We start from the raw sequence: 19,202 nt of genomic DNA on the forward strand, positions 1-19,202 counted from the left end.
TCTTAAGATTGTTTTCGCTATTCAGGGATCATTGTAACTCCATATGAAAATTAGGATTGGCTTTTCCATTTCTGTAAAAAAAAAAAAGCCTATTGGAATTTTGATACAGATTGAATTGAGTCTATGGATCACTTTGGGTAGTACTACTATGTTAACAATATTAAGTCTTTCAATTCCTGAACAAAGTATATCTTTCCATTTATTTAGGTCTGTCGAAGCTTGATATGGTTATAAATTCCAAAAATAGATATTGGATTATGTTTGTAATCTGGTGTATACCTGGGCATAATTGAGTTATGATTAGGGCTTTGATTGGGCCACATCATTAGTGCGTTAAGTCCCCGCCCTTTGGTGGGTGGAGACTCACAGAAAAAAGGCATGGCAAAGGACAGAGTTGGGGTTTTTGATGTTGGAGTTTAATGCTGAAGCCTTAAGCTGGAGCCCCAGGAAGTAAGCTCACAGAGGAAATAGAAACAAGCCCCAGGAAGAGAGGACCTGAGCCCAGGAAGAAGCAAGCCCTGGAAAGAGAAGAATCCAAGAAGCCTGAACCCTCACAGACGTCAGCAGCCATCTTGCTCCAACATGTCAAAATAGATTTTGGTGAGGAAACTAACTTATGCTTATGGCCTGGTATCTGTAAGCTCCTACTCCAAATAATTACCCTTTATAAAAACCAACCAGGAATACTGATATGGGATGTTATTGACAGGATATATATGGTTGACAGGGAGTTATACAGGGCATATGCCCAGGGTATATGGTAATGTCTATATATACTCATAGTGGAAACAAAAACAACAGCTGGGGGGGTACTGGGCTCCTGGCCGGGGGGTCACTGTTGTGGGCCCTGGGAGAGCAGCGGCAATCCTCCAGGTGCAACAGCAAGAACCAGGAAGGAAGGAGGGCCCAACAGTGGGCTCGTGATACTAATGGTTACACTTTTGAGCCTATACACCTGCAATAAGAACAAGGCCTAGAGTAGCATTGTGCCTGGGGGTTTCCTCCTGACAGCCTGCATGTTACTCAAATGTGGCCACTCTCACAGCCAAACTCAGCGTGTAGATGCGATGCATTCCCCCCAGCGTGGGACATGACACCCGGGGATGAGCCTCCCTGGCACCGAGGGATCACTACCACATACCAGCTGAAGAAGCAACTAGAAAATGACCTTGAATTAAAGATTCAATGCGGAACAGCAGAATATACCTGTCTACATATAATGACATGACTTCGGGAAGCTGTTTGACCTAATGTAAGGGGGAAATGGAAAGGAGAAATGAGATTATAAGGCTGTGAGTCTCTAAAAAAGAGTCTGGAGGTTGTCAGAAGGAATACCCCTATGTACAACTGAACAGAGTCTAAGAGACAGATAAGGTAGATACAACCCCAGGTATTGGTTCTTTTGAGGGATAAAGAGACCCACGGGTTCTATGGTCATGGCAGAAGGGGTTCACTGCCATGACAGATAGCCCTTCTTTGGAGCTGGTGTTTCTGCGTGATGGAATTGGACTCAGAGGGGATCTCTTTTCACAAGACTTGCATGCTACTTTATTGGAATTGTAGTCGGTGCTGGGTTTAAGATATATGTAGGGGATTTGAATCTCTGGACTGATAATATGACACCCAGGCCCAGAGCCTCAACAGACTTCAGCTCCTACACTTTGATTTACTGGACTTACTCCACTCAGCTAACATGGAGTTGAAGAAGGTCAACCACCACAACATGGAGCCTAGAGTGTCTACAACTGGAAGCGGGAGGAGTGCATCCAGTACCCATATAGAATCTAAGCCCTCACTTGACATAGATGTGCAATGGACACAACCAATCCAATGTCCACAGAGAAAATGTGGAATGGGTGTGGGAACAGTAGCCATGGTGGCTGCTGGGTGTGGGGAACGGGAGGAAGAGATGAGATGTGGAGGCGTTTTCGGGACGTGGAGTTGTCCTGGATAGTGCTTCACGGACAATTACGGGACATTATAGATCCCCCCAGGGCCCACTGGATGGAACGTGAGAGAGTCTGGGCTATGATGTGGACCATTGACTATGGGGTGCAGTGATGCTCAGAGATGAACTTACCAGGTGCAATGGATGTGTCATGATGATGGGAGAGAGTGTTGCTGTGGGGGGAGTGGGGGGCGGGGGCGGTGGGGTTGAATGGGACCTCATATTTTTCATAATGTAATTTAAATAAATAAATAAATAAATAAAAGAAAAAAAAAAGAAACAAACAAACAAAAAAAACCAACCAATTTCTGGCATTTTGCCTCAGCACCCCTTTGGCTGACTAATACAAGGTCTTTAATTTCTTTCAGTGTTATTTTGTACTGTTGAATGTTTAAGTCTTTAACCTTCTTGCTTAAGTTTATTCCTAGGTGTTTTTTGCAGGGAAGGGAGTGCTATTATAAATGCAATTTTTTAATGTCCTTTTTGGATTCTACATTGCTACATATAGAAAAGCAATTTTTTTTCTGTTTTGATCTGTACCCTGCAACTTTGCTGAATATGTTTGTTAGCTTTAGTATTTGTGTCTCTGTATGTATTTTCTATATATAGCATCTTACACTCACAAGAAGAGATAATGTTACTTATTCCTTTCCAATTTGGATGACTTTTACTTCTTTTCCTTGTTTATTTGTTCTGGCTAGGCCATCCAGTACAGTGTTGAACAGCAATGGTGAAAGCAGGCATCCTTATCTTGTTCCTGATCTTAGGGAGAAAGCTTTCAGTCTTTCATCCTTGAATATGATGTTAACGGTGGGGTTTTCATAAATGCCCTTTATTTTTTTAAAGATGTGATTATTTCTCCCCCACCCGTCATTGTTTTTGAGCTCACTGTCTGCTTTCTATGTCCATTTTCTGTGTGTTCTTCTGTGTCTGCTTGTCTTCTCTTTATGGGACCCGATTATGGGACCTTCCAGAGTAGGCGAGAGGCACACAGTCTCTTGCACCACCTCACCTCCCTGGTCTTCTGCATCTCTTATTGTCTCTCCTCTGTGTCTGTTTTTGTTGGGTCACCTTGCTGTGCCAGCTCTCCCCGTGGGCCAGCACTCCTGCATGGGTCAGCTTGCCTTCACCAGGAGGCCCTGAGAATCGAACCCTTACCTCCTATATGGTAGATAGGAGCCCAATTGCTTGAGCCACATCTGCTTCACCATAAAAGCCCTTTAATATGTTGAGGAATTTCCCTTCTATTTCTAGTTCTTGGGTGTTCTCATCATAAAAAGATTCTAGATTTTGTCTAATGCTTTTTATGCAATGAGATGCTCATGTGGGATTTTTTTCCTTCCTTCTCTAAAGTGATATATTATATTGATTAATTTTCTTATGTTGAACCACTCTTGAATTTCTGGTATGAATCTCAATTGGTCATGGTGTCTAATCTTTACATTGTGCTGTTATATTCAATTTATTAATTTTTTATTGATGATTATTGCATCCATTTGCATTAAGTGTTGGGTAGGTCACTGGTATGTTAAGCAGACATCTCCCAGCTCTCGCCTACCATCCTTCTTTTCCCTTCTTGCTTGTCTGCATGGAGGTATCTGTTATGTTTCCACTCCTTTTTGTTTGCATGCAGATATTTGGTATGTTTCCATTTGTCCTTGTTTGCATGCAGGTGTATGGTGTTTTCTAATTTTGCAAGAGGCCACAGGAAACTGGGGGAGACATTAAATCTTAACCAGCCCTAGCTGCTTGCCAGGGCACAAAGATCGTTCACAGCAGGGCTCCACCTTTCCTCCCCCGCCACCCCGGAGTATTTAAAAGCCCAGCATTTGGGCAATACAGGTGTCCCATCTCTGACGCAGAGGTGGGCACATGGAGCTGTCATCCACTTACCCTGACCCAAACAGTTGGTCTCCTCAGGGGACCAGCCACTTGGGCTCCTTCCCCAGGTCATTTGTGCTATTTAACAATAGTACACAACTGCCATTAACTCTCAGAGACTTAACACGTTAAAGTTTATATCTAGTTCATACAAGGTCAGTTGTTTGCCATGCAGTGACGCAAGAATCCAGGCATATTTCATCTTATAACTTCACTATCTTCAATCATTGCTTGTAACAAGGGAAAAGAGAAGAGAGGAGAATTCTTGCCTGTTCTTAAATGAAGTTCCACTCACAGTCCTTTGGCTAGAAATAAGTAACACATTCCTGCCTATGCATAAAGGTGCTAGAAAATATAGTCCTTCTGGGTGCCCAGGGAGGAGAGGAGAATCAGATCTGTTATCTACCATAACAGGGTATTTGGAGAGAGTGTATTGATTAGAAACACAGGCTTTGGAGTCAGATGGACCTGGATTAAAATAACTAGGTTTAATATGGAGGATCCTGGGTTCAATCCCCAGGGCCTCCTGACCCATGCGGTAAGCTGGCCCATGCGCAGTGCTGCCGCGTGCAAGGAGTGCTGTGCCACACAGGGGCACCCCCGCGTAGGGGTGCCCCACACGCAAGGTGTGCACCCCACAAGGAGAGCTGCCCCGCATGTAAAAAGCACAGCTCGTCCAGGAGTGATGCCACACACACACAGAGCTGACACAGCAAGATGATGCAACAAAAAAGGACACAGATTCCCAGTGCCTCCTGATAATACAAGTGGATGCAGAAGAACACACAGCAAATGGACAAAGAGAACAGACAATGGGGTGGGGTGGGCGGTGAAAGGGTAGAGAAATAAATAAAATAAATCTTTAAAAAATAATAATAACTAGCTTTAAGTTATTTTAACAGTGTGACTTTTAGCAAGTAACTTCTCTATACTTCCCTATAAAAGATTAATGATAACTACCTCAGGTAATTGTTTTAAGAATTAAAAGATGATATACCTTATTACAATGTAAGTACTCAAGAAATAGTTATTTCTATTACCATTATTATTATTGCTTGGGAATTAATCAGTTACCTCTTTCTTGGAGATATCCAGGAACTAGCCAAAAATTTATCCATTACAATGTGAAAAAGATTCAAGCTTCAGAGAGTGGGTCAGGCTAGACCTTTAAGGACCTTTTATGGAGACTCTGGTCTACTCTAATGGCAGCAGGAGATGAGAGAACTCAGTGTGCAATGGAGGAGTGAATGGGAAGAGACGGCCATGGTCATCATCAGACATCACCTACAGAGTGACTCATAGGCAGGTAGCCCCAAAGGGAAAGCACGGAGTCAGAAGGTCTGACTCTCTTCTGCTCATTTGAAAGAAAAAGAGTCCGCGCACTGTCTTTTCAACAAATGGTGCTGGGATAATTGGATCTCCATAAGCAAAAGGATGAACATGGACCATATAAGAATGAACATACACCATAAACAAAAATTAACTCAAAATAGATCAAAGGCTTAATGTAAGACAAAAATTATAAATCTCTTAGAAGAAAACATAGGTGTAAATCTTTGTGAACATGGATTAGGCAATGGCTTCTTGGTATGACACCAAAAGCATAAACAACGAAAGGAGAAATAGACTTTAAAAGCTTTGTTCATCAAAGGACACCATCAAGAAAGTGAAAAAACAGCCCACAGAATGGGAGAACATGTTTGCAAATCATGTATCAGATAACTGACTTGTATCTAAAATATATAAAGAACTCATACAAGTCAACAATAAAGACAATTTAAAATAAGCAAAGAACTTGAATAGGCATTACCCTAAAGAAGATATGCAAATGACCAATAAGCACATGAAAAGAGGTTCAATATCTTTATTTTATTTTTTTAAAGATTTCTTTTTCTCCCCTTCCCTCCCCCCCCCCCCCCCCCCCGCCATTGTCTGCTTTCTGTGTCCATTCACTGTGTGTTCTTCTGTGTCCGTTTGCATTCTTGTCAGCAGCACCGGGAATCTGTGTCTCTTTTTGTTGCATCATCTTGCTGTGTCAGCTCTGTGTGTGTGTGGCGCCACTCCTGGATAGGCTGTGTTTTTTTGCATGGGGTTGTTCTCCTCGCAGAGCTCATTCCTCCAGTGTGGGGCTCCCCTACAAGGGGGACACCCCTGCATTGCAGGGTACTCCTTGTGTGCATCAGCACTGCACATGGGTCAGCTCACCACACAGGACAGGAGGCCCTGGGTTTGAACCCTGGACTTCCCATATGGTAGGCGGATGCTCTATCAGTTGAGCCAAATCCACTTCCCAATATCTTTAACCATCAGAGAAAGGCAAACCAATACCACAATGAGTAGAGCAAGTGTAGCTCAGTGGTTTGAGCACCTGCTTCCCATATATAAGGTCCCAGGTTCAATTCCCCATACCTCCTAAAACAAAACAAAACAAAATCCACAGTAAGGTATACGTGTTACTCACTGGGATGACTATAAAAAGAAAGACAGATAATAACATGTTGGCAAGCATGTGGAGAAGCTGGAAACCTCATACTTTGCTGGTGGGAATGTAAAATGGTATAACCACTTTGGAAAACAGTCTGGCTGTTCCTCAAAAAATCAAATAAAGAGTTACCACATGATACTTCCATTCTACTCTTACGTATATACCATGAGAAATAAGAACATATGACAATACAAAAACTTGTACACATGATGGTTCCTTAAAAAGGAGAAAATAGAATTACCATATGACCTGGCAGTCCCACTTCTCGTTATATAGCCCAAAGAATTGTAAGCAGGGACTTGAACAGATATTTGTACACCAGTGTTCACAGGAGCATTATTCACAATAGCCAAAAGATAGAAGCAAGCCAAGTGTTCATCAACAGATAAATGGATAAACAAAATGTGTTATATACACTCAGTGGAATATTACTCAGCTGTAAAAAAGGAATGAAGTTCCAATGCATGCTACAACATGGATAAACCTTGAAATCATCATGTTGAGTGAAGTAAGCTAGACACAAAAAAGACAAATGTTATATGATCTCATGTATATGAAACACTTGGAATACGCAAACTTCATAGAAACAGACAATAATTTATAGATTACCAGGTGCCATGAGAGTGGGGTGGGAAGTAAGATAGCTGAATGGGTGAAGAGTTTCTGTTCGAAGTGATGAGAAAATAGTAGTTATGGATATCAGTGATGGCAGTACAATATTGTGAATGCAATTAATACTACTGAATTGTACACTTAAATGTGGTTAAAGTAGAAAAATTTGAGGTGTATAACTGTGGGTTTTTTTCAAAGATTTATTTTATTTTTTATTTATTTCTCTCCCCTTCCCTGTCCCCACCGCCCCCATTGTCTGCCCTCTGTGTCCATTCACTGTGTGTTCTTCTGTGTCCCCTTGTATTCCTGTCAGCGGCACCCAGAATCTGTGTCTCTTTTTTTGCGTCATCTTGCTGCATCAAGCAGCATCATCTTGCGTCATCTTGCTGTGTGTGCGGTGCCATTCCTGGACAGGCTGCACTTTTTCGCATTGGGTGGCTCTCCTTATGGGGCTCACTCCTTGCACATGGGGCTCCCCTACGCAGGGGACACTCCTGTGTGGCAGGGCACTCCTTGCGTGCATCAGCACTGCACGTGGACCAGCTCATCACACAGGTCAGGAGGCCCTGGGTTTCAACCTTGAACCTCCTATATGGTAGGTGGACCCCCTATCCGTTGGGCCAAATCCACTTCCCTGTATAATTGTTAGTACAATAAAAGTTTAAAAATTTTTAGAAGGGAAAAGAAAACACTTGTATACAAATGTTCATAACAGAATTAATCATAATAGCCAGAAAGTGGAAACAACCCAAATGTCCATCAACTAATGAATGGGTTAGCAAATTGTGGTAAATCCATACAAGGAAATATTATTCAGCCATAAAAAGAAATGAAGTACTGATACATGCTCATTCTACAACATGGATAAATTTTTTTTTTTTAAGATTTATTTTTATTTCTCTCCCCTTCCTTCCTCCCTGGCCCAGTTCTCTGTTCTCTGTGTCCATTTGCTGCATGTTCTTCTTTTTGTCCGCTTCTGTTGTTGTCAGTGACACAGGAATCTGTGTTTATTTTTGTTGCATCATCTTGCTGTGTCAGCTCTCCATGTGTGCGGCGCCATTCTTGGGCAGGCTGCACTTGTTTTCACGCTGGGTGGCTCTCCTTACGGGGTGCACTCCTTGCGCGTGGGGCTCCCCTACACGGGGGACACCCAAGTGGCATGGCATTCCTTGTGCGCATCAGCATTGCGCATGGGCCAGCTCCACACCAGTCAAGGAGGCCCAGGGTTTGGACCACGGACCTCCCATGTGGTAGATGGATGCCCTATCCACTGGGCCAAGTCTGTTTCCCAACATGGATCAATTTTGAAAACACCATGCTAAGTGAAAGAAGCCAATCACAAAATGCTACAAAATACATAGTCTCCATTTGTATGAGATGCCCAGAATAGGCAGATATATAGAGACAGAAAGCAGATGAGTGGTTGCCTAGGACTGGCGGGAGTGGGGGGGGAAATGGGGTGTACAGGTTTCTTTTGAAGGTGATGAAAATGTTCTAAAAAATTGATTGTAGTTATGTTTGCACTAATCTGTGAGTATACCAAACATCATTGAAAATTGTACTTTAAACCAGTGGATTGCATGAATGTGAACTATGTTTTACTAGCTGCTGGGCTACTCAAGCAAATATCACGACATGGGTTGGCTTAACCAATGGGAATTTATTAGCTTCCAGTTTTGAGGCTAAAAGAAAGTCCAGCTCAAGGCATTATCAAGGTGATGCTTCCTGCCCAGAGCCTGGGGCGTTCTGGGGCCGGCTGCTGGCGATCCCTGGTTCCTCGGTCACATGGCAAGGCACATGGTGGTCTCTTCTGGTCTTTCCCTTCTCTCCCAGGTTCTGGCAATATCCAGCCTTTGCTTCCTGTGTCTTTTTCTCTTTCTGTCTAAATTTCATTCAGATTACAAAGGACTCCAGTAACAAGATTAAGACCCATCCTGATCGAGGTGGAACAACTTAACTGAAGGACCTCATCAAAAGCTCCTCCTTAGAATGGGTTCACACCCACAGGAATGGATTAAACTTAAGAACATGGTTTTCAGGGGGTTTATACAGCTTCAAACCACCTCAAACTGTATCTCAATAAAGTGGCTAATTTTTTTTTTTTTAATAAAAAGGGAGTCTGTGTGCTTGCCAAACAGGACGTGTTTTCTTTCTTGCAAAGGCCAACTGGGTTGTGACACCTGCCTCTCCCTGTTGTTACTCTTATGTTCAGAACAAGACAAATGTCACCACAGGCATCGATGCTCTCCTGCCGGGAGCGCGGAAGGCCTCTGCTCTGAGAATTTAAGCAGGGGGAAAAATGTGTCCTCACCTTTCATTCCAAATTTAATGGTCGCTACAACTTGTTCTGCATCACCACGATTTGTGTGCTTTTTTCCTGTGTATCCATTTGGAGCACGAACACTTAGCGAGCCAGCCACCGTGGGCTCCCACAGAACAAACTCCATGTCCTTGTTCTGCCAAGGCTGGGGGAGGGAGCTGTTTCTGCTCTGGAAAGGCAGAGATCAACCAGAAAATGTTTGGCCACCGAGGTCCAGATGAGAAAAGAGCCATCGGCAAGGTGGGGACAGATGGAGGGCGGTTTCCGCGTTGGACTCACTGGTGGAAACTGTCAGGTCACAGAGGCCCAGGCGTTACCCTCTTCACTCATTCACTGAATTTTGATTAAGTCTCTGCTTCATTCCAGACCCTCTTCCGGTCTCCTGGGGTACACGAATGACAAAAACAGACAAAATTCCCTGCCTTTGTGGAGCTGATGTTCCAGTGGGGAGAGAAAGAAGCAACAGACACAGTAATTTAGTAGATGGCACGGCATGTTACAAGGTCGTAAGTGTGATGGGTCTGGACATACCGCGGAGCAGGTGGGGAGAGTCAGGGAAGGGGAGAACTCAAGGTGAGGGTAAGGACTGCGAGTGGACACGAGAGCACAGACCTGAAGATAAGGGAGCTGGCCCACGGCGCCGCGCCCGGGGCTGTCCTGCAGGCAGAGGGGACGGCCCTGCGGACTGGGGGAAAGCGCCTGGCGTGTCCTCCATCGCGGGGGCTGTCCTGGCTGAGCGGGCTGGCCTCTGCCACCAACTGGGCCCCCGGCCCTCCACGGGTTTCCCTTTCGGTATCCTGGAGGCTTGAGTGGTGGTTTCTAGGACCGCTGGGGACCCTTCTCACTTGAAACTCTGGTAGCCGATTGACACAAGGGTAGGAAAGATGAAAGATCAGAGGGCAAACACCACCTCTGACTTATCAAAGTGTTTACAGTGGTCACGAAAGAGCCCGAGGTGGCCGCCAGGTGGAGAACACTGGACGCAGAGTCCACAGACCTGAGCAAGCGACGGGGTGTGTGACAGACGCAGCCTGACTTTAAGAGGCTGGCAACACCAAACGCCGTCCCAGCCCAACGTACCTACGCAGGACGCGTGGAGCGTGCTCTGATTTCACAGGGGTGACTTACGTGTAGACACATGCATTACCACTGTGTGTGTATTTTCACCCATTGTTTAGAGAGAAGCATACTGCTTTGGGGAACGACTCCTACAAAATTCACTGAAATGGATCTATAAAGTCTAATATGTATTTAAAAATATAAAAAGGGCCAAATACGATGTCACCGTAACAGCAGTGTGCCAATTAGGATAAGTGACATGCAAACAACTCCAACCCTTACTGTTTTATAACGACAAGGTTTATTCCTCATGCAAGCTCTGTGCCTGTCAGGAGCTGTCTGGGGCCACTTCTGTGTCCCCTCACTCTGGGACGCAGGCTGGGGAAGCAGGTATCCTCTCGAACCTTGCTGGTCCCCATGGCAGAGGGAAGGAGGCAACGGTTTTCCTCTCACAATTGAGTGCTTCAGTCCAGGCACAGGGAGGGCTTCCTCTCCCGCTCACTGACTAGACTTTACAAGGCCCCACGCCCCCACAGGAGGCCAAGGCAGGCCACTCGGCCATGCCAGGAAGACTGAGAGCTGGAAATACATGGTGAACAGCACACATCACTGCCCTGAACCCATCTGTCAGAGCGGAATGGCATTCCGACAAGTGGTCACAAGCAGACTCGGCCATCAGACCACAGCTCAGCATCCACGTGCCGCTGTTGTGCCAGGACTGCTTCTCGATGTGCCACGACAGAAACAGCCAGCTCTGAATAGAGACATGTAACAAAATAGTATGGTTATTCTTGCCACAAAAGAATGTCTGTGAGTGGGAAGGAGCATGACAAGGTCAGACTTCGTATTAGATTATGTATTTTTAAAAAAGGCAAGAGGCAGCCTACCTTCTTAGCCCACTTTTAGCCTACGTCCTCTGAACAAGAACCAATAGAACCTGAATGCCTCAGGAGCAGGCACTTAGAAGAAAAACACCAAGTTCTATTTTGGATGCGCCAAATTTGGAAGAAATGGTGGAATAGCTATGGAAGGCTGGAAGTGGTAGGCAGATAGCAATGTAGCTCCAGCTCTCAGACCAGAATTTAGAGGTACATGTTTAGAAGTTATCTTGCAATGAGGCAGAAGTTGATCCTGGAAGAATGACAAAAAGGTCAAGGAGAAATAGTCCTTTTGCAAAGGCCTGCCTTATCAGTGATAGCCACTGGACACCGAACAAGAGAGACCACGGTGTGGGAAGACCAGGACGGGAGCTGTCTTGAAAGCTGAGTGAGGAGAACATCTCCAGAAAGAGGGGTGAGAAAGAGAGGCCACCAGATCCTTGAGGGGAGCCAAAGGATGGGATCCCAGGATGGAAAGGCAGGGGATCTCCACTAGCAAAGGCTGCGGATTTCGGCCTAGACCTGCCTGCCCGGGAGAGCGATCCTCGACCTCCACGCTTGCTCGCCTGCCCCTTCCAGTGCACCCCTCTGCGCGGCCTGCCCCTGCCTTGGGACTCTGAGTTTCTGGGCACCTGGGCCAGTGTTTTGTCCACTCGGACCTCCCCAGTGCCTGACACTTGGGAAAGATGTGATAAATGTCTTCAACAAATGGAGAGAGGAATGAATAGAAAAACACTGTCTATCCAGAAACTAGTGAAGACTGAAGCTAAGGGTGCAAACAGGGGGAAGTGAGAAAATAGGGAAGAAAAAGTAGATACATTTTGGGTTACCTCAACAAATAATGTATTCAGCCCCTCAAGGAGTAGAGGGCCTCAGGGAAACACAGGGCTGCTGGTCACTCAGGTCCTGTTTTTGAGGCACACACGGTCCCGTGGGTAGAGGCCATAGGCCACGTATAACTGACGCAACAGAATGAGGGAAGCACTTGAAGCAACACACAAAAGGCATTATAGAAGAAACGCTGTGGATATTTAAAGGGGGGAGAGGGAGAGAACGTAAAATAGTAATCCTGGACTAACTGGAAGCAATTACACAGTGTGAAATAATTGCGTGGTTCTTTTCCTTGGTGGGTCTACTCACCCAGATGATTACTCACCCTGATCTATCTGAGTAATCTGATTTACAAATGGTAAAAATCTAAGGTCATATGGCCTCAGCCTGGGGTAGGCACAGAAGGGGCACAATGGAATAGGAGCCACCAAGGGCCAAACCCCAGCAGAATGCACACCTGGGCACCGAGGCCCTGAGGGGCTCTGCTGGACCATCCTGAGTTGACTCCAAATTTGAATTTAAGTGACACCAAAGGAGTGTAAGTTTCCATTGGCATACAGCATCTCAGCCCTTGGGAAGGGAAAGGTCACATACAAATTAAGAGATGGAGACAACACACCATGGTAAGAGAAAAAAGGGTCAAGACACGAAGTAATAGAAGAAATAGATGCCTTCAAACTATGAATGGTAAATGTGACAGTTTGAAGATCTTTTATTTTTAAAGATTTACTTTATTTATTTCTCTCCCCCATTGCCTGCTCTCTGTCTGCTCCACTCGCTGTGTGTTCTTCTGTGTTGGCTTGCATTATCCAGTGGCACTGGAAAACTGCATCTCTTTTTTTGTTGCGTCGTCTTACTGTGTCAGCTCTCCGTGTGTGCAGCACCACTCCTGAGCGGACTGTGCTTTTTTCACGCCGGGCAGCTCTCCTTGTAGGGCGCACTCCTTGCACGTGGGGCACCCCTTGCACATGGCAGCACTGCGCATGGGCCAGCTCACCACACAGGTCAGGAGGCCCTGGGGATCGAACCCTGGATCCTCCAGATGGTAGACAGATGCTCTATCAGTTGAGCCAAGTCCGCTTCCCTGAAGTTCTTTTTTGAATCGCAAAATATTACGTACTTAAACTAATCTATTCCTGTGGGGTGGTACCCTTTGTTAGTATTAGATTGACTTTAGCTCAGTTGATTAGATTGCTTCTGATTGAACTACTGAGACATGACTCAGATTGAGCCCCCACTCTCTTGCTGGGTCTTGCTGCTGTCAGCTCTCTGTGTGTGCGGCCCCACTCCTGGGCAGGTTGCACTTTTTTTGCACTGGGAGGCTCTCCTTATGGGTTGCACTCTTTGCACGTGGGGCTCCCCTATGCGGGGGACATCCCTGTGTGGCACAGCACTCCTTGTGCACATCAGCACTGCACGTGGGCCAGCTCATCATGCAGGTCAGGAGGCCCTCAGTTTGAACCCTGGACCTCCCATGTGGTAGGTGGATGCTCTATCTTTTGGGCCAAATCTGCTTCCCTCTTGCTGGGTCTTTTTTTTTTTTTTAAGGTTTTTTTTTTCTTTTTTCCTCTCCCCTTCTCTCCCGCCCCCCCCCCCAACCAGTTGTCTGCTCTCTGTGTCCATTCACTGAGTGTTCTTCTGTGACTGCCTCTATCCTTATCAGTGGCACCGGGAATCTGTGTTTCTTTTTGTTGCTTCATCTTGCTGTGTCAGTTCTCCGTGTGTGCGTCGCCACACCTGGGCAGGCTGCACTTTTTTCGCACAGAGTGGCTGTCCTTACGGGGCACACTCCTTGCATGTGGGGCTCCCTGCGTGGCACGGCTCTCCTTGCACACATCAGCACTGTGTATGGACCACATGGGCCAAGGAGGCCCGGGGTTTGAACCTTGGACCTCCCATGTGGTAGGAGATGCCCTAACCACTGGGCCAAGTCCACTTCCCTACTGGGTCTTATATAAATGGAGACAGAGAAAGTCACAGAAAAAGGAAGTTGCCATCTTGATCCTGCCATGTGAGAGAAAGGAGAAAGTAGAGAGAAAGAGAGTGGTCTCCAGGTTCACCTCCAGCTGCAGAAAGGCAGAGACACCCCGAGAGGCTGAGAGAGGTCCTGTACTCTGGAATCAGCAGAGCACAGAGGTGTGAAAAGAGGCCCTCAAGGGGCTGGGCCCATGGAGCAGCTCCAGGGTACAGGCCCATGACAGACACCTGATCACCACATGGCAGGGTGCCAGGATCATCCGTAGCTGACTGTGGTGAGAAAGCACCTCTGATGCTGCCTTGACTTGGACATTTCACAGCCTTGGAATTGTAAGCTTTTACCCTGAATAAATCCCCTTTATAAAAGCCAATGCATTTCTGGTACTTTGCATCGGCAGCCCTGTGGCAAACTAAGACAGTAAATCATACAAATATTTATAAATCAGAAAAAAAGGAAACGAAACTATAATATAATCATACTATAAAAACATGTATATTACTTTTATTAATGAATAATAGCCTTCAATGATTGAATGTTTACAGAGAGTCAGACATTGAATATACTATTTCATTTAATCCTCATCACAATATTGCAAGTTTTTTAAAGATTTATTTTATTTACTTTCCCCCCCATTCCCCCTGTTGTCTGCCCTCTGTGTCCATTCACTATGCGTTCTTTTGTGTCTGCTTGTATTCTGATTAGGCAGCACCAGGAACCGATCCTGGGACTTTCCAGAGTGGAAGAGAGGCAATTAGTCTCTTGCACCACCTCAGCTCCCTGTTCTGCTACATCTTATTTTCTCTCCTCTGCATCTCTTGTTGTGTCATCTTGCTGCGCCAGCTCTCTGCATCGGCCAGCATTCCTGTGCAGAGCGGCATTCCCGCATGGGCTGGCACTCCACGTGGGCCAACTCACCACATGGGCCAGCTTGCCCCACTAGGAGGCCCTGGGCATTGAACCCTGGACCTCCTGTATGGTAAAAGGAGCCCATTTGGTTGAGCCACATCCGTTTCCCTGCAAGTTGTTATTAAAACCATTTTACAGGTGAGCAAACAGAGGGTCATGCCCAAAGTCACATGGCAGGGTTGGGACTCAGACACAGATCCTTCTGAGCCAAAGCCTGGGTACATTCACCAAACCATATTGCCTCACTGGAGCAGAAGTGGAAAGAGAAGGGAGGAAGAGGAAAAGTGGAAGGTAAGGGTAGAACAAAGAGGAGGAAGAAGAAAATAAGAAGAAAGGAGGTGGGCAAGAAGATTAGAGAAGCAGATGAGAGAAGAGGACAAGGAAGGGACAGGAAGCCTGTATTTCTGAACTGGGGGTGTGAAGAGAGATGACCTGGTTCCATTTAGGCAGTGAGAGTGACACGATGACAAGGACACACCTGCTCCCTAGAAACCTTTAAACTGAAAATGTGGAACAGGTGCTGAAAGTTGCCAGCCATTGAAGAGAAGTCCAGGCACCCTCCTTAGCCACAGGAAGACATCTGACCAGAAAGTAGAACAAATCTCAAGGAGTAAAGCACCTCCAAAAGGTGAAGTAAAGACCGCTGAAAAGCCACTCCTGCACAAAAGCAATGAGAACATCGGCAAAAATTACCAAAATCAATTTTTTTTGTAATGCTGAAATCAACCAAAGCGTTAACCTAGTTAACCAAAGCAATAATCTGAGAAGCGTAAACTCAAGAAAAGTCACTTAATCTTGGTAAGAACAACGAGCTTGATGACACTTGCCCTCTTCTCATTGCTCTCTACCCAGCTTCATGGTAGCCTTGAAAACCAACAGCCTCCCAAGTATGGTAGCTGTGAAAAACACCAGTGTGGCAACCACGGGAGGGGGTGCATGGGTTCAAGGCTCCCCCAAAGCCCTATGACCAGATAATTCTCATTATTTGACCTGTCTGGCAATTCTCTGGAAACCACATTCAGAAGGCTATTTGACCTGCTCAGAGTTTGCTCACTCCTGGGATACTTGCTGAAAATTGGGGCAAACAAGAGCCTGACCAAACAAGCCAAAAGGGGAAACTGGAGAATGAGATGTCCAAAGGGGATTTTGAAATGCCCTGATATGTTTCTGGAAATTTGGAGTGCCACATAACTGTACAGGGTTCTATGCACATCTAAGAAAGACCTGAGAAAACCCTAATTTCTGTCTGACCTTGAGGCTATGAGGAAGCAGGCAGTGAAGGTTAAGGCAGAGCAGCTAACTGCATGCTGGGATATTTAAGGCATGCCCTAACCTGCACACAGAGACCCTCAGCAAAAGCTGGAAGACTGATTGGTTCAAAAAATTTAAGGAGGGAAGCAGATTTGGCTCAATTGATAAAGCATTTGCCTACCATATGGGAGGTCCAGGGTTCAAACCCAGGGCCTCCTGAGCTGTGTGGTGAGCTGGCCTATGCGCAGTGCTGATGTGTGCAAGGAGTGCCATGCCATGTAAGGGTGTCCCCCATGTAGGGGAGCCCCACACATAAGGAGTGAGCCCTGCAAGAAGAGCCACCCCACGTGAAAAAAGCACAGCTTGCCCAGGAATGACACCGCACACACGGAGAGCCGACATGGCAAGAAGACGCAACAAAAAGAGACAGGTTTCTGGTCCCACTGACAAGAATACAAGTGGACACAGAAGAACACACAGTGAATGGACACAGAGAGCAGACAACGGGGGGGAGGGGAGGGGGAAGTGAAGGGGAGAGAAATAAATAAAAATAAATAAATCTTAAAAAAAAAATTTAAGGAAATCTCTGGTAACTTTAGCTGACTCCTAAGCTAATCAAGTAAAGACTTCAGTGCCCACACATGACAAAAAATACAGATTTTACAGAATTAGCTAAGGAAAGTCACTAAACAACTGCAACAACACATCAACAAACAAAAATAACAAACACAGTTTGGGGGATCTGATTTCTATAGTTGCAACATATAATTTTATTTTATTTTTTTAAAGATTTATTTTATTTATTTCTCTCCCCTTCCCCCCACCCGTTGTCTGCTCTCAGTGTCCATTCTCTGTGTGTTCTTCTGTGTCTGCTTCCATTGTCAGGTGGCCCTGGGAAACTACATCTCTTTTTTGTTGCGTCATCTTGCTGTATCAGATCTCTGTGTGTGCTGCACCACTCTTGGGTAGGCTGTGCTTTTTTTTTTTCACTCAGGGCGGCTCTCCTTGCAGGGCATATTCCTTGTGCATGGGGCACTCCTACGCAGGGGCGCCCCTGCATGGCAGGGCACTCCTTGTGTGCAGCAGCACTGTGCATGGGTCAGCTCACCACACAGGTCAGGAGGCCCTGGGGATCAAACCCTGGGCCCTCCATATTGTAGGCAGACATTCTATCAGTTGAGCCATGTCCAATTCCCCACAACATATTATTTTATTTATTTATTTATTAAAGATTTATTTTTTATTTATTTCTCTCCACTGCTTCCATTCTTATCAGCGGCACCGGGAATCTGTGTTCCTTTTTGTTGCATCATCTTGTTGTGTCAGCTCTTCGTGTGTGCAGTGCCATTCTTGGGCAGGCTGCACTTTCTTTCGCGCTGGGCAGCTCTCCTTACGGGGCACACTCCCTGTGGGTGGGGCTCCCCTACATGGGGGACACCCCTGCATGGCAGGGCACTCCTTGCTCGCATCAGCACTGCACTTGGGCCAGCTCCACACGGGCCAAGGAGGCCCAGGGTTTGAACCGCGGACCTCCCATGTGGTAGACAGACGCCCTAACCACTGGGCCAAGTTCACTTCCCAAGATATTATTTGAAATGTCTGGTTTTCAACAAAAAATTATGAGATATACACAAAACAAAACAAAAATAAACAAACAAAAACCAGGGAAGTAGAACTCATACATAGGGGGAAAAACACTCAACAGATGTCTCTGAGAAGCCTGAACATGGGACTTACCAGACAAAAACTTTAAATAAGCTATAGTAAATATGTTCAAGGAAGTAAGGTATGAGAGTGATGCCTCACCAAATAAAGAATATCAATAAAGAGATAGGATTTTTTAAAGAACCAAATAGATACTCTGGAGTTGAAAAGTACAATGAATGAAATGAAGAAAAAAAAATCTCTAGAGGGTTTTACCAGCAGATTTGAGCTAACAGAACAGAGAGCTAAACTTATATGCCATATCATAAAGGACAAACCCACATTAACATCTCAATAGAAGCAGAAAAAGCATTTAAAAAAATTTAATACCATGATAAAAACACTCAACAAAATATGAATAGAGGAGAACTTCCTGACCTGACAACAGGTCTCCTGAAAGACTGACAGACAGCATAATACTTAAAAGAATGACAGCTCTTCCCCTTACCCATAAATGGGAAAACTTAATATTATTAAGATGGCAATAATTCTCAAATCAATAGAGTCAGATATGATAGTTAGAGTTAGATATGAAATACCTTTCAATATCTCAACTGCTTTATTTGCAGGAATGAACAGACTGATCCTAAAATTCATATGGAAATGCACAGGACAGGAATAACCAAAACAATTTTGAAAAACAAGAATGAAGTTAGAGGACACATTTTCTGACTTCCAAACTTACTACCAATCTATGGTAATAAAATAGTGTGATACTAGTATAAAGGCAGACAAATAGATCAATGGAATAAAATTGAAAGTCTGGAATATATATGCACAAATTTACAGTCAGTTGAGTTTTGACAAGTGTGCCAAGACAATTCAATGGGGGAAAAGACAGATGGTACCTAGACAACAGTTTATCCACATGTAAAAGAAAGATGTTGGATTCCTACCTCATGCCATATAAAAAATTACATCAAAATACATCAATGTTTTAAATGTAAAAGCTAAGAAAACATAGATATAAGACTTCAAGGCATTGCATTAGGTAGTGGTTTCTTATATAGGACACCGAAAGGATAAGAAACAAAAAAAGTACATTGGGAAGCAGACTTGGCTCAATGGATAGGGCATCTGCCTACCACATGGGAGGTCCGCGGTTCAAACCCTGGGCCTCCTTGACCCGTGTGGAGCTGGCCCACAGGCAGTGCTGATGCGCCCAAGGAGTGCCATGCCACGCAGGGGTGTCCCCCGTGTAGGGGAGCCCCATGCACAAGGAGTGAGCCCTGTAAGGAGAGCCGCCCAATGTAAAAGAAAGTGCAGCCTGCCCAAGAATGGCGCTGCACACACAGAGAGCTGACGCAGCAAGATGACACAACAAAAAGAGACACAGATTTCCGGTGCTG

This window comes from Dasypus novemcinctus, chromosome 6, assembly GCF_030445035.2.
Source record: "Dasypus novemcinctus isolate mDasNov1 chromosome 6, mDasNov1.1.hap2, whole genome shotgun sequence".
Taxonomy (NCBI): domain Eukaryota; kingdom Metazoa; phylum Chordata; class Mammalia; order Cingulata; family Dasypodidae; genus Dasypus; species Dasypus novemcinctus.